The sequence below is a fragment of the Pseudonaja textilis genome, chromosome 1 (genome assembly GCF_049901715.1).
Source record: "Pseudonaja textilis isolate UNSWEBS1 chromosome 1, rPseTex1.2, whole genome shotgun sequence".
In the NCBI taxonomy this organism is placed as follows: Eukaryota; Metazoa; Chordata; class Lepidosauria; order Squamata; family Elapidae; genus Pseudonaja; species Pseudonaja textilis.
In genome coordinates, this window is record NC_141990.1 from 151,883,760 (window position 1) to 151,898,779 (window position 15,020).

General features: G+C 36.3%; 1 long non-coding RNA gene across 1 annotated transcript in view; it reads right to left on the reverse strand.

Moving 5' to 3' along the window:
• The window catches only part of LOC148127870 (uncharacterized), a 117,702-nt gene that overhangs the window by 85,785 nt on the left and 16,897 nt on the right, over positions 1–15,020 (reverse strand). The window lies entirely within an intron of this gene.

Sequence of the window (15,020 nt, forward strand, 5' to 3'; positions counted from 1 at the left end):
GTCCCAGCTGATTGGCTGGGTCTTCTTTTGTTGCCCTGCACAGGAGAATGGAGCTGGAAAGCAGGTTAGTGAGGTGGGGAGAGAATGGAGATTTTGCAGTAACCTTCCCCTGCCATGCCCACCAAGCCACACCCACCAAGCCACGCCCATAGAACTGGTAGTAAAAATTGTTGAATCCCACCACTGGATATTACCTAGTTGGGTAATGAAACATCAGCAAGCAAACAACCAAGCTCAGAGAACACTAAGAACTCTGCATTTCAGAGTAGGTTTTGCGGAGTTTACACTAGTGATAAATTATCATCTGGGAATTACCTGAAATGAGATTTTTTTTTACCCTTGGACTCTCCTTGTCCCTGTGATTTGGAGATGCTAATTGGGATACCAGTTTGATTTATTGCTTCATCTAAACCTTATTGTTTGAATCTAAGTATGGGGGAAAATGTTAAATACTGTTAATTTCATAGTTATTTTATTACTATTCATTTTAATCTGTGTATTAAAATATACAGTACTGTTTTAAGATAGCATTCTTCATAGGGAAATTGTATAAAAATATTAATATATTTAAGAAAGGAAAGTATTAAAAGGTTCCCTGTAGTTGCTGTTATAGCCCATTGAATCACTCCTAACTTTCATGTAGGTTTTTTCAAGAACATTTCTGGAAGTGCCTTGTAGTATCATCTATATAAATCTGAGAGAAAAATGACTGGTTCAAAGTCATCCAGCTGAATTTCATGCCTACAATAGGACTAGAATTCACTGACTCCCAGCTTCTGATCCAGCACCTTTAACTACTACACCAACATCTTGGTACATTCATGGATCAATCTATACATAACATTGGTAAAAGCTAACACAACCTTATTTTTCGTAAATAGATCAGGAGCATATAAATATCAGCTTAAAATCATAAAAGCATTTGATCCAGCAGATTGAGCTCAAAACCTGTCAACCAAGGAATGTTAGTGGCAGGGACTAGAAGGTGGACTTCTTCTGCAGTGGAATATCTTCCCCTCAAAGATTAGAACGGCCTCAACCCTGTTGGCTTTTCATAAGGCTTTAAAAACCTGGGTGTGTTCCAGAACTTGGGATGCTAAATGTGTCAAGGGCCTCTTTTTTTTTTCCTTTGGCTTTACTGTTAACCGGCTAACTAATATCTTGGCTGCTGTGCATATTTATTTTGGATATTTTTATTGTTTTTAAAATGCTTTTCAATTGTTTATAAACTTTTGGAATTGTAAGTCACCCAGAATCATTGGTTGAGTTGAACAGCTATAGAAATTAAATACATACATACATACCCATGTTTTCTCCAAAATAAGACCAGGTCTTATATTAATTTTTGCTTCAAAAGATGCAATAGGGCTTATTTTCCAGTTAGGTCTTATTTTGGGAGGAAATATGATACTAAATCCATCCATCTGACTGACAACCTTAACTGGGGCTTATTTTGGGAGTAGAGCTTATATTACAAGCATCTTGTAAAATCATGCCATTTGGTTCTTATTTTCAAGGGAAACATGGTACATCCATAAATACTGTACATACATACATACAATAAATCTTATTTGAATTGAACTGAACTTTTGATCAGCAACTGCTTTAAGAATATATTCAACAAAAATAATTATAATTTAATATCAGGACTAGTTAAATTAATCTGTCCATAGAAAACCATACATAAGTACAAACAAATCTTCACCAGATTTATACTATGCAACCAAGTTTCATTTCCATCTTCTGGAATATCCTGCTAAAACTGGCATATGGGAAGTCACAGGAATTTTATATATTACAGATGCTGGTTTTAGAATAACAAATCGTTCAATCTACAGACCTGCCCAGAGTGATGCTTTGTATTTAGATTTGCACCTCATTAAACCCTTTACTATAGAAGTGATAAATCTGGGTCTGATTAACATTTAGAGATTCAGTTGGCTTATGGCCAGATGACTCCATCTTATTCTTTTGAATGAATATGCCTTTTAAGAAAAAGGAAGGAAAAATTGATAATTGATTACAGAACTATGCTATTTGGAAATTCATTTTATTAGTCTTTCATGAGCTCAATACTAGCTTTTGCCGGGCATTTTTAATTAGTACTGGGTAATAAAAGGATCAAAACAACTTTATAGTGGATGCTATTAATAAGAGAAAGAGTAATTTTTTCAAACTAACCCTTGGCTGAACTAGTTTTGGGAAGAAATCCTGATCCCATTTTATATTTAAAGATGTTTTCAATGCATTATCTCTACGAGCAGCATCTGTAGACTTTCTCAAGTGTACAAATTTTTCACAATGATTTTTCTTACTTCAAGAGTTTAAAATTTCACATCAGGTTTTCATTTGAAAGTTTAAAAATCATGTATGGACACAGTCTACTTTGTCCGTACTTAAAACACCAAGCTGAGATTATTGGTAAAGTACTAGGTGCCTAATTGCCACTTTTAATTATTCATTCCATGAAATGCAAATCTGAGACCCTGATGAGACCTTCAAAATGGGTTCCACCATACTCAAGACCTACAGTCAACTTAGCTATGCTGTCTATTTTCACAACATGACCAACAGAGATACTACTACTCTGAAGTCGTCTTGTTCCCACTGTTGCATATTGTCTTGACTCCTGTTTGATCTCTCCTTGCTCTCACTTCTTTTCTCTTCCCTCCTTATTATAAAAGAAGGCAGCAGCATCTAAAGGAAGACAGAAAGTCTCAGTAATCTCAAACACATGCCAACTTCCCCTCAACTGCTCCCCAACATAGGTCAGCAATCAAAATCACAATTATACTGCCCACAGCTTTTGTCCTTCTTCTTTGGAAAAGTCTAATAAGGTTATATTATGTCTGCTGTCTAAATGGGGAATCTTTGGGGATTAAATGGGATGGTAGGTAAGATTATTAGAGAGAATGAATGAGTAGGAGTAGGTTGTATCATAACAACTACAATTACAATTATAGCAGTAATTGATCCCTTTTCCCATTAAGCCTGAGAAGAAAGCTGTGTGGGTAGATGGGTAGAAGTCTCATTTTTAACCCTAGTATATTAAGAATATTGAAGCGGGGGTACTTCAAAATAAAGGAAAATCATATCTCTAATTTTCTTCAATCCATTATACTGAACGTTGATGTAATGGAGGGATTTAGGGAGATCACAATATTATGTTCTGAGATTACATACAATCTTGGCATCGTAACTTATTCACTTTAGTGCAATTCTTCCATAAACTTTCAGTGTTCCTAGACAAGGGGCCTCCAACATTGGCCACTTTAAGACTTGTGGACTTCTCCCAGAGTTCCTCAGCCAGCTTTGCTCAGAGTTCCTCAGCTCAGTCCACAAGTCTTAAAGTGGCCAAGGCTGGAGACCCCTGTCCTAGACAAACAGACAGATATCTGTGTGGGGTTGTTTTTGAGAGAAAGAGAGAGAGAGCAAAAAAAAAAAAAGAGTGTGTTGCTACTCTTGGAGATGGACCCATATCATGAAATGCAAAATTCTTTCTTGCAGAAAACTTGTGCATGGAAGTTTTTGATAAGAATAATGTTCACGTAAAAATTCTCGAGTAGCAAAGATAAGACCAAAGGAAAAAAAATCTATCAGGAAGCTTGGGAATCTTATTAATCAAAGTTAACAATGTTAAGCTACTGCTGGTTAGAGTCTAAGTAAGGAATTTTTTTAAACACTGTAGATCAAAACATCAGCATTGTTCTGTTACGTTTATGTGTATAACTTTTATTGAGACTTTCTTTTACAGAATTAAAAATATTAGGGTAAAAAATGAAAAGATAAAAAAGTCAAAAGCAGTAAAAGTCAAAAGAAAAGAGAGAGAAAAGGAAAAGTATCTAAAGAAGCAATATCTGGTAGTTATATCAGTAACACAATTATTAGCATTTCCACCTTCACAAATATATTATCATGATTCTTTCTCCCTTAAACAAGCCTTTTTTCAGCACGAAGTCCATAAAAGTTTTCCATCTTTTATAAAAGTACTTATTGTTGCTTCCCTTAATCAAACCCGTCAGTCTGGCCATTTCAGCAAGTTTTTCTATCTTCACAATTTACTCTTCCACTGTATTTCTGTTTTCCATTTTGTATATCATTTTCTAAAGTACCTCTTTTGAATTATATGATTGTGTCAATTTTAGTCCTTTTAACCGTGTTCTTTCCCATTGATCCAACTTTACCTTATAACCAAAATTCTTAGTGCATTTTATCATGCACTCTTTAACTTGCTCCTCTTCAAGTTGTGGATGCTCCGTCACTGGAGGTTTTCAAGAAGAGATTGGACAGCCATAAGGCCTCCTGCTTGGGCAGGTGGTTGGACTAGATGACCTCCAAGGTCTCTTCTAACTCTGTTATTCTGCTGTCATTATTATAATTTCAAATCTCTACAGTAATTTACACATTTTAGCAATTACACAATCATCATTTGAATATAATTCCCTTTCAAATTCTATTATGTTGTTCTATACCTAGTTACTTTCTATCCGTATTAAACCTGTGCTTGAATTGTACATATAAAAACTGTGAAAAATAAATCCTTTTACAGTCAATTGTACTCTTAATTCAAGTTCTCGATTCTCCTGTATTAACAAGTTTTTATACATTGACCATTTTTCTTACCCACTGTTTCTATTCTATAAAATGCTTTTTGAACCAAGGTTAACTAAAATATTTTGGGACATAGCGTGGGTTTATATCCATTTCATATTTATAATATAACATTCCTAACAGAATGATTTTTGAGGTCTACGTTTATCATACCACAAAAAATATGCCACCTGAGCTTAGTTGTGTTTTTTTTAATTCTAGCAGTCCCTTACTTTTTAACAAGAGCCATTCTTTCATTGAAACCAAAAGGCATCACTATTACTGTCAGCATCTATTTTTAATATCATTTTACTTTATTAAAAGTATCCAAAATGCTGTGAATTTCTTGAACAAACAAGATATCTAATATAATAATCAAAAAGTGAACGGCATCCCTGCTGTAGAATTTCTTCCCTATTCAGTAATGGTTCAGTAATGATGTTGAGACTCTGGAAAGAGTGGAGAGAAAACCAACAAAGATGATTAAAGGCCTCTAGGGAAAAACATATGAAGAATTGGATATGTGTAGTCTACTAAAAAGAAGGACTCGAGATGTTTCAATATTCAAAGAGCTACCACAAAGAAGAGGCGGTCAACTTATTTTCCAAGTCAGAAGGCAAGTCAAAAAGCAATGGATGGAAACTAACCAAGCAGGAAGCAACCTAGAACTAAGGAGAAATTTCCTCACAGTAAGAACAATCAATCAATGGAATGACTTTGCCTCCAGCAGTTGTCAGTTCTCCATCACTGGAGGCTTTGAAGAAGAAACCAGACATCCATTTGTCTGAAATAGTATAGGGTCTCCAGCTTGAACAGGGGGTTGGACTAGAAGACCTGCAAGGTCTCTTCTAACTCTGATAATAATGATGATGGATTGTACAATTTCTTTTCAGCTTTCAGTGCTAGCTCAAATTACCTCTCTTAACTTAAGCTTTTAGTTAAATAGCATTATCAATAGCTGTTTGGTGTCATATTATGTTGAATTTAAAACATTGTTACAATCAACTTTCCAGAATCTTTACCCTTCTAAATATTAGAAAATATCAACATTAATTGTACAATGAATGAATGATCTAATATAATTAGATTATTTTAAATTGCGTTTTTCAGTGTTTTTAATTAACTATGTACCTCCATTGGGTTGTTTAAGAAATAAAATAAACCAGAGGTTTGAAAAGTATATTAAAATAATAATGAAAGAAAAACGAACAACTTAACAAGAAACAGTCAATAAAGAAAGCAAAAACACAAACTTATTAGCTGAAAACAATAAGCAATGTTACTTATGAACAGCATTCAGTAGTAAAAATTAATTATTTCATATTTAAAGCCACTGAAATGATACCATCTACAATGTTTGGTGAGATACAGAGAAAGCACATACAAAGGGAGCTTATGAATTTCATTTGGGAGAACATCAGGAATAGAGGTCCAATCCCAACCTGAGAACAACTCTCTCATGCTCACCCCCATGCTGTGCTATTGGTTAAAAAAAAAAAAAGACCTTTTCAGAGAAAAGACTAACTCACCAGTTGGTACATATGAATGAGTGGGGCCAATCAGGGGTGGGATTCTAACTGTTCGCACCTATTCGCTAGAACTGGTTGTTAACATTCTAGGCAGTTTGGAGAATTGGTTGTTAGAAGAAATTACTAGCCTAATCCTGTAAGGAAGGCAGGAAGGAAACATTCTGGTGTTGCTTACAGAAACTGCCTCTCCATTAACCCTTATTACATTCTTGGCAGGACTAGACTTCCTGTCTCTGGAACGTCTCGGGAGTTTTTTTTCCCTCCTTTGCTGTTACTTTGCTTGTGTGGAGTGACCATTTAAAGTTACAATGGCATTGAAAAAAGTGACTTGTGACCATTTTTCACACTTACGACTGTTGCAGCAACCCCATGGTCATGAGAGGCCAGGCGAGGAGATGCGTGCCTCGATGTGAGTGATATTGAGTTGGCCACGCCCAGCCAATAACATGACCACCAAGCCACACCCACCAGCTAAGCCACGCCCACAGAACTGGTTGTTAAAAAATTTGAATCCCATCCCTGGGGCCAATGCACCAAGAGAAACAAAAATTACAACTGTGCAAACTAATTCTTCTTAGAGAAAATACTTATCTGTAGATAAACAAAGTGTATCTCAACTACTCAGAGATTTAAAATCCTAGGTTGGATGGCGGGGAGGAGGAGTGCGAACCCTATATTGGTCATAAAAACTAATGGCTGATTCTGAACCCGTGGGTAGAATAACTATTTATCCAAAGAGCCGAAGGTCCCAGTTTGGATCCTCAAACCCTCCCTTTCTTCTCCATGGAATGTCTGGAAATATGCCCATCTGTTCCACATACTCACATATATATATACACATATTGAATCATTCCTTCCTCTTCTACTATTACATTTATGGTAAGTCTGACATACTTGGCCTGTCTGGAATCTATCCAACTTAGGAAGATATTCAGCTCTTTCCTAAAAGTAGGATAATGGATGATGATTGTAATAGTGGCAATCTGCCTGTTATGATTTAATAAAAATGAAAGTCTTGACCATCTTGGAAAGCAGAATTCTTCACTTCTACAATATCTATTGTAGCCAATGAAAACCTTTTTTTAATGAGAACTGGGCTATGTATGATGGGGCACTTCCATTTGAGTATACCCATGCCTGACCCATAGCAATAGTTGTACCTTTCTCAGAACAAAGCAAAGTAAAATATTCCTTCTCCTTCCACCAGTGGCTTATTTATTTCCTTGGCATTTTCCTCCATGTTGCCTATTCCAGTTAACCCAGAAGTTGTCCACCCTGGGAGACAATGTCAAAGTTCTGTGTAGAGACTTCTGCTCTTATCGTGGCAGGATTATTTTGTTCAATGTCCTGCCATTTGGCTCATGTATGGAGCATAACAAACTTTAAGCGACTTACAGAGTCTGAATTCAACAAGGATACAGCAGTAATCTAATCTTATGACACTTAAAAGACTGAATATTTATTGTAGCACAATATTTTGTAGATCAGAATTCATCTTATCAAATGCAATTTGTAAACACTTTAGTGAATACCTGCTTTTAATACAAAGAGGAGGCAAAACCAAGGTGGATATGGACCTTTCTGCATTAATATAAGCTAGTAAAAACAAAAGACGACATCTAATTATTATAAGGATATCTTTATATATCCCATAGAGATGTTGTGAATTGTCACAGATATCTTAGAGAAGAATCAGTGCAGCCCACTGAGGATGGACATAGCTGGCAAAAATAACTTCAGCTTTTGCTAATTAATTGCAGTTTGTCACCATTACATTGCAAACTTGCTTTTGAAATTTCTTGGAGTATAGCTACTAGAACATTTTCATTCAGGACTCAAAGAAGAAGCAAAGGAAGAGGCCATGTATATTACATGCATACAGGAACAGCCTGGAAGCAGTTTCCTAAGCAGTTGCCTAACCCTGGAATAAGACATGGCTGTTTTAATGAATTGAAGACAAACAGTTTATTCATATTTCCGCACATTGCAAAACATCTGTTTTGGAGGATTTGCATTGCTTTATTATCCATCAGTTTACATGCTCTTTTCAGACAGTGCACATTCACATATCCGAGAAGATACAGTTAGGCATTAAAGAAAGTGTGCAATATGGCTGCACAGATTGTGCTATACATAAGTATAGTTTGCGTTAGTTTTACTACTTATTTATTGGTGAGATTTTTTCCAGGAACTCAAGGTGGGTCGTGCAATGCTCTTTCCACTAATTGTTCCATTCAGAACAGTTCCATGGACTAGACTGGATTAAGAGATAACATGTAAAATTCCATGGTTTGAGTGAATCTGAACCTTAGCATCTCAGATTCTGAACCATTATGTCATACTAGCAGCAAAATAGTACTGCATGAGATCAGATGCACATGGTCTGCTAGAAATGCCCTGATAGTACAATCAATCTTCCAAAAAGGCTTCATGTCACAAGAAAGTGTGAAGTTTAGGATTAGCTGACAGAATGCTTTCAAAATATCTGTTTCCAAATCCATGACGTGACAAAGCCCTTTCAGCTATGGAATCAAAGGGTATGGGGGGGGGGGGGGGGGAGAGATTATGGCTATAAGAATCTTTTTTACTCTGTTTTCCAAAACTGCAGATGGAAAATCCAGCAGTTTGGGATAACATGTGGATTTATGACTTGGGATTTTATGTCCCCTGGTCTGGCTAAAATGAGAACAGCACTCTTTTCCAGAGGAACAACAGCCATTGGGGTTCAGAGGACAAAGTTGGAATTAACTGTGGAAAGCATTCTTTGTAACAGACATCTGTGGGCGTAAACAGGATTTTCCAGGAGATTTGGGAAACCAGGCCTTTGTGAAACTTACTTTCTTAGAGAAAATGTTTTCTTAGAGATTTTAAGATTCAGCTTAAAACCTCTCTGCTTCGCAGGTCTGAGCAGCCTCGAAAGCTGAAATGTCACAAAATAAAGTGATTCCTCAATGTATTTTCTCAAGCCTGGTTTCAGTCAAGAAGCAGTGCTAATCTTACAAGGAAAGATATCCCACAAGTCAGATCTCCCTCCAGGTGCGGGCTTTTTAAATTGTACTGATAGGTTTTAGTGAGCGTTTGATAAGCCCTGAACATTTTTATGGCTATCCAGTCAACTTTTGTAACTTCAACATTTCACTGAAATCCCTTATGGCAGTATCAGAGGAATCTGATAGCTACAGACCAATTAGTGCTACTCCCTTTAAAAATGGTAACAAATTATCTGCCAATGCAAGAACCATGTCCACACACCACAATGGAGTTCGGAGCTTTCATTGCTACGCTGTGCAGACATGAAGTGAATTGCGCCCAATTTTATGACTTATTTTTTTTTCCACGGTCAATAAGTGAATCATATAATTAAGGGAATCTGGCTTTCCTCATTGACATTGCTTGTTGGAAGTCCCCTAGGAAAGATTGCAAGAGGTGATCCAATGACCCTCAAGACATGGCAACCGTCATAAAAACATACTGGCTGCCAAGTGCTCAAATTTGGATCATGCCAGCACAGTGATGCTGCAACAGTCATAAGTGGCAGGACCTGTGATAAATCCATTTTTCTGTGTCCATTATAATTTTGAACCATTATTAAATGGTCATAATTTGAGGACTACCTTTTTTTAAAAGAAAATCTCAACTTCTGTCACTTACTAAGTTAGATGTTTACAAACTGATATTTTTCCCAATGTAGTATCTCTGATTATTTGTAACAGTTGCTATAGGTCTAGAAAGCTATATGTATACGATGTATAAGGGCTGGATCAATTTTAGTTCTTATAATAATGGTTCACCTGCATGATGTGCTGCTCTGGATGATTTCTTCCTCCTCAAACACTGTATCTTTATCACAACATCCAATATCCAAAAGGGCCTAAGGCTATGATGGCTAACCTATGGCACGCATTTGCCACAGGCAAACTTACCTCACTGTGCATGCCTCACAGTTGATTTTTGGCTGGTTTGAGGCCTTTTTCAGCCTCCCAGAGGCTGTAATACTGGAAGTGACAAAGCGGGCCTATTATTTAGCTTGCAGAGGCTTTTTTCAAGCCTCTGGGAGGCCGAAAAAGGCCTCAAACCGGCTGAAAATCGGCTGTGAGGCCTGGTTTGAGGCTTTTTTCAGCCTCCCAGAAACGGGATTGCACACACGTGTGCAGGCTGCATAGGGGGAACTCTCATTGCCTTTTGGGTGCTGGCACGTGAGAGTGTGAGCGCCAGTGTGCACACAATTTTTGGCACAGGAGCCCAAAAAGTTTAGCCACCACTGGCCTAAGAGATCTTCTCATGAAGACTTGCATATGCCTGATTATAATTTACTTGCTGGAGCAAAATCTTATATCACGAAGAGCAAATGGTAACCTTTTAGATGTTGTTGAATACAAGCGGTCCTCAATTTATTACCACAATTGGCATCAGAATTTTCAAAGTGGTCATAAATTGAGTCGGGACCAATTTTACAAACTTTTTTTTGCCATTGCTGTTAAGCAAATCACTGCAGTTGTTAAGTGAATCATAAAACTTTAAGCAAACCCATCTTCCCCCCATTGCCTTTATCAGAAATAGCAGGGAAGGTCGGTAGTGATCAAATGACCCCAGGATAATGCAATCACTGTAAATATGCACCAGTTGCTAAGGCCTTGTATTTTTGATCACATGACTATTGAGGACGCTATAATGGTTGTAAGTGCAAGGACCAGTCATAAGACACTTTTTTCAGTGCCATTTTAACCTTGAATTATCACTAAACAAGCCGTTGTAAGACAAAGTTTCCCCGTAACAGTTTCTCAACTCATTGGCCTTAAAGGAATTTATATTAAAGGAATTTATTACTGCGGGAGTGAATGAAGAAGCAGGAAGTGGTTCCAAGAAGGCAGTTCTACTGCCTGTTATCCCTTGCTGTTATCTTTTCATCACAGTCTTTGGCATTTTCAATCTGATCCCCTTTATTTATCTGGAAAGTTGTTAGAGGAATAATGTTAATGTCTTGCAGTTTGGGGAGAAGTAAAAGGAGCAGTGAATTCTGTGACATCTGGGCTATAATCTATAAAAGTATATCCGATGCTGTATAGGTAGTCCTTGACTTATGACCACAATTGAGTCCAAAATATCTGTTGCTAGGTATGACATTTGCTGAGTATTGCTCCATTTTATGACCTTCCTTGCCACAACTGTTAAGTGAAATACTACACTTGTTAAATTAGTAACATAGTTGTTAAGTGAATCTGGCTTCTCCACTGACTTTGCTTGGCTGCAAAAGGTGATCACATGACCCCTGCACACTATGACAATCATAAACATGAGTCAGTTGCCAAGCATCTGAATTTTGATCACATGACCATGGGAATGCTGTAATGGTTGTAAGTGTGAAAAATGGTCATAACTCATTTTTTGAGTGAAGTTGTAACTTCAGTCACTAAATGAACTCTTGTAAATCAAGGATTACCTGTAATACTTTTTATTTGATTGAAGGATGCCACAAGACCCTTTATTGTCCCGTGTCTTTGTTGATCCTGGTGTGATCTTTCTTATAAATATATCTTTACATGCTTATCTAAGCTATTACAACTTTGTTTGCACTTCTCAATATTTTGCTATCATACCATTTAAGCAAACTTTTAAGCTTTTAATCAGAGGAATTAATGTTACGGTTGGGACAAATGTAAGCCTAGGAGTTTCAAACGTTTTAAAGAGTTCAGGAGTTTCAAACGTTTTAAAGAGTTCAAGAGTTTCAGAAGTTTTAAAATTAGCTACCAGTAATTATCTCAGATTATTGAGTTACTGAAATAAAAATTCCCCATCTAAATTGATGACAGAAAGAAAACAGGATTTCATTTAAAGTATTAATCTAAATTCATACTAATTCCCTTTACAAAAGCTTGTTTTAAGCTAAAACTCTTAATTTCCTGGGACCAAACCCTATTAAATAGAGTGAAATACTTTTAAGAAAACCAGCAGTTGAATTTGACTTTGCACGAAGTATTATGGAGTGAGAGAGATGGGATGAAAAAGCTTTTCTAAATCTAATCAGTGAATCAATCTGAAAAAAACCTTAATTCAACTATCTGCCAGTGCCAGCCATCATTAAAGACAGTTGATTTACATTTATTTCATGCAACAGCACTAGAGAAAGAGAGGGAATTGGCCTTAGAATAATTTTAAAATAATTATTCTTTCTGCTACAGTTTTTGCAGAGGCTTGTCAAGTACTTGAAGTTTTCAACTCAAGAAGAGAATGGCCCTCTGTGTAAGGGCTTCTGTTACCGGTACATCTGCAGTATGTTACACCTCACCTGAATAAAAGTGAAAAAAGAAAGACCCAACATCAGGTCCCATTTACACCACACATCAGAGAACTGGAGAAGTGATCCTCAGCGCAGAATGAGAAAATGTCAGCATAAACTTTTTTTTTTTAAGGGAAGGTTTTTGTGAAGTTCTGTATGTGTGTGGGGGAACAAACTATGCATTCTTTCTTTGCTCATGGAAGACTAGTCAACAGCATATGGTAACAGATGTTTTACTTAATAGTTAGATTTCTTATTTGTAAAATTTTTGCAGCTTTTATTCAAAACTAATGCACTGTCCATAATTTGAGTTCAATCCTAACAAGAAAGCATATTTCTATGGATGTGAAGGATAGGGATAGCCTACAGGATGCAGTATCTGTAGAAGAAGCTGCCAAAGGCATCCCACAGATTTTCATAGCAGCGGGATCATTAGATTCCATGCATTTTGAGAGGTAGTACTAGTGATGGTAGGATGTTGCTAACATTCATATGAAATATATTTGATGCCATTATAATTAATAGGAGGGGGAAATCGATAAGCCAATTTCATAATTGTTTAACCTGATTCTTTGCAAAAGATACCTTGCAGGGGGGGAAATGTGCCTCTTTTATTTCCTTTTGCATTAGTGAGGAACTGAAAGCCAGAACCTTCCAGTTGCAGAGGAAAACGCTAGAACATAACAGCATGCTAGAATGTAAGTGAAATGCCTTTGTTTATTTTCACTGTCTCCAGGGTAATAAAATGCTTTTTTTTTTTTTACTGATTTGTATATAAATCATGGGAGGGGAAAAGGTGATCATTCCAAGAGCATCTTTTAGAAGCCAATGTTCAGTAACAAGAGTTGTTTTCCTCTGTTGTACAAAGGGGATTGTTGGCATTTTGTTTCTAGAATAGTGCTTGCTATTCCACAGACACTGTTTGTTCTGTCTTCTCTTTCTTTCCCCTCCACATTGCTTATCTGAATATATATGCCTGCCCTTTGCTCAGATTTATGGGTTGGGGCAGTGCTATGTGTATTTACAGTCTCCTGACCTGAAGACCTGGAGCTGAACAAGGAAAGGAGGAAACCCGGGCCTGTTCCATAAACAGAGACAGATATGAGGGGGAGGAAGGAGGCACTGCTAGCACTTAACATTTTTAACTTCTTGACCAAGTAAAGGAATTAGTGATTAGATTAGAGGCAAAGAAAAAATGAGAAATACAAAGAGACTGGGAGAAGAAATCTGCTCAGGATCTTGGATGCACTGTGTTAGCAGAAAACGAAACCCAAAATAGTGTAGTAAAGTTTTTCAGGCCATCTTCAAAAAAAGAGAAGCAGTTTTCTCACAGTATAAATTTCAAATGCATTTCAGATGTATAGCTTTCTCTTAGAAACCAAACAGATCCTTTGATAAGCGAAAAGGTAGAAATGCAGTGTACAAATGTAAACTCTATATGCGGTTTGCTCACTACAGCACATTTTGTATTTAGTGTTTGAGATGTTTGGTGAATCAAGATTCAGCTCAGATAATATGGGCTGAAATAAAATAATCTTATAAATGGCAAAAGCTGCAAAGTGACTAAAATTTGAATTCAGAAATGCAGTGTTAATTTGGAGAACTACAAATAATGTAATGAAACCCTTACACTATCTTGAGGAATAATTTGGATGAAGTGCTAAACAAAATGGTTTGTTTATTCTATTTTTTAATTTTAAACAAATTAATGAATATGCTGAATATAGATATACTATATTAGCAGATGTACTGATTTAATGTCAGTGACACCAAACATATTTGTATATTCTTCAAGGTAAAGCAATCAACTTTAAATGAATTACTTATTCATTTCAAATTGGCACAATACCATTGAAAATCAGTTGTTTACACTTTTGTCCTCTGTTTAAGATAATCAGTTCTGGGTTTTACTGTTAGAGACAACAAAGCTGTAATCTGCTTATCATATATCACTGTAACTTTTTTGTGTTTATTATTTGTTTCCCACCTTTATTATTTTACACCTTAGTACTCCTTCCTCCTCCTGTTCCCCATAACAAACCTATGAGGTGAGTTGGTCTAAAATAAAGTCACCCAGCCGTCTTTCATGCCTAAGACAGGACTCAAACTCAGTGTCTTAAATTATACTCAAAACAATTATTAGCTACAGTATAAATTTTATCAGGGAAAAAGGTAAATAAACTTTTTTTGCCTGCAAACTTTCATCACATGCAATACAAAAACTAAATAATGTAATGAAAGCCTTACACTATCATGATGAATAATTTGGATGAAGTGCTAAACAAAATGGTGTTTGTTTATGCCAAATTGTTTATTTTAAGCAAACTAAAGAGTAGGCTGAACTGAATGTACTTCTTTTATGTCAATGCTTCTAAACATACTTGTATATACTTTAAGGTGAAAGCAAGCAATCTTAAATAGTTACTTATTCATTTCAAATCGGCATACCATTGAAAATCAAACTGATTCCATTGAAAATGAGAATCCAAGATTAAACTTTTTTGGCATAGCTAGAAATATAACTTTCAGTTATGCAAAAGATGAGAAATGTCCAGTTGAAGAGCAGGTAGGAGAAAAATTCTACCTAGATGTATTATTATTTTTTACATTTTCTGATAGCCCTT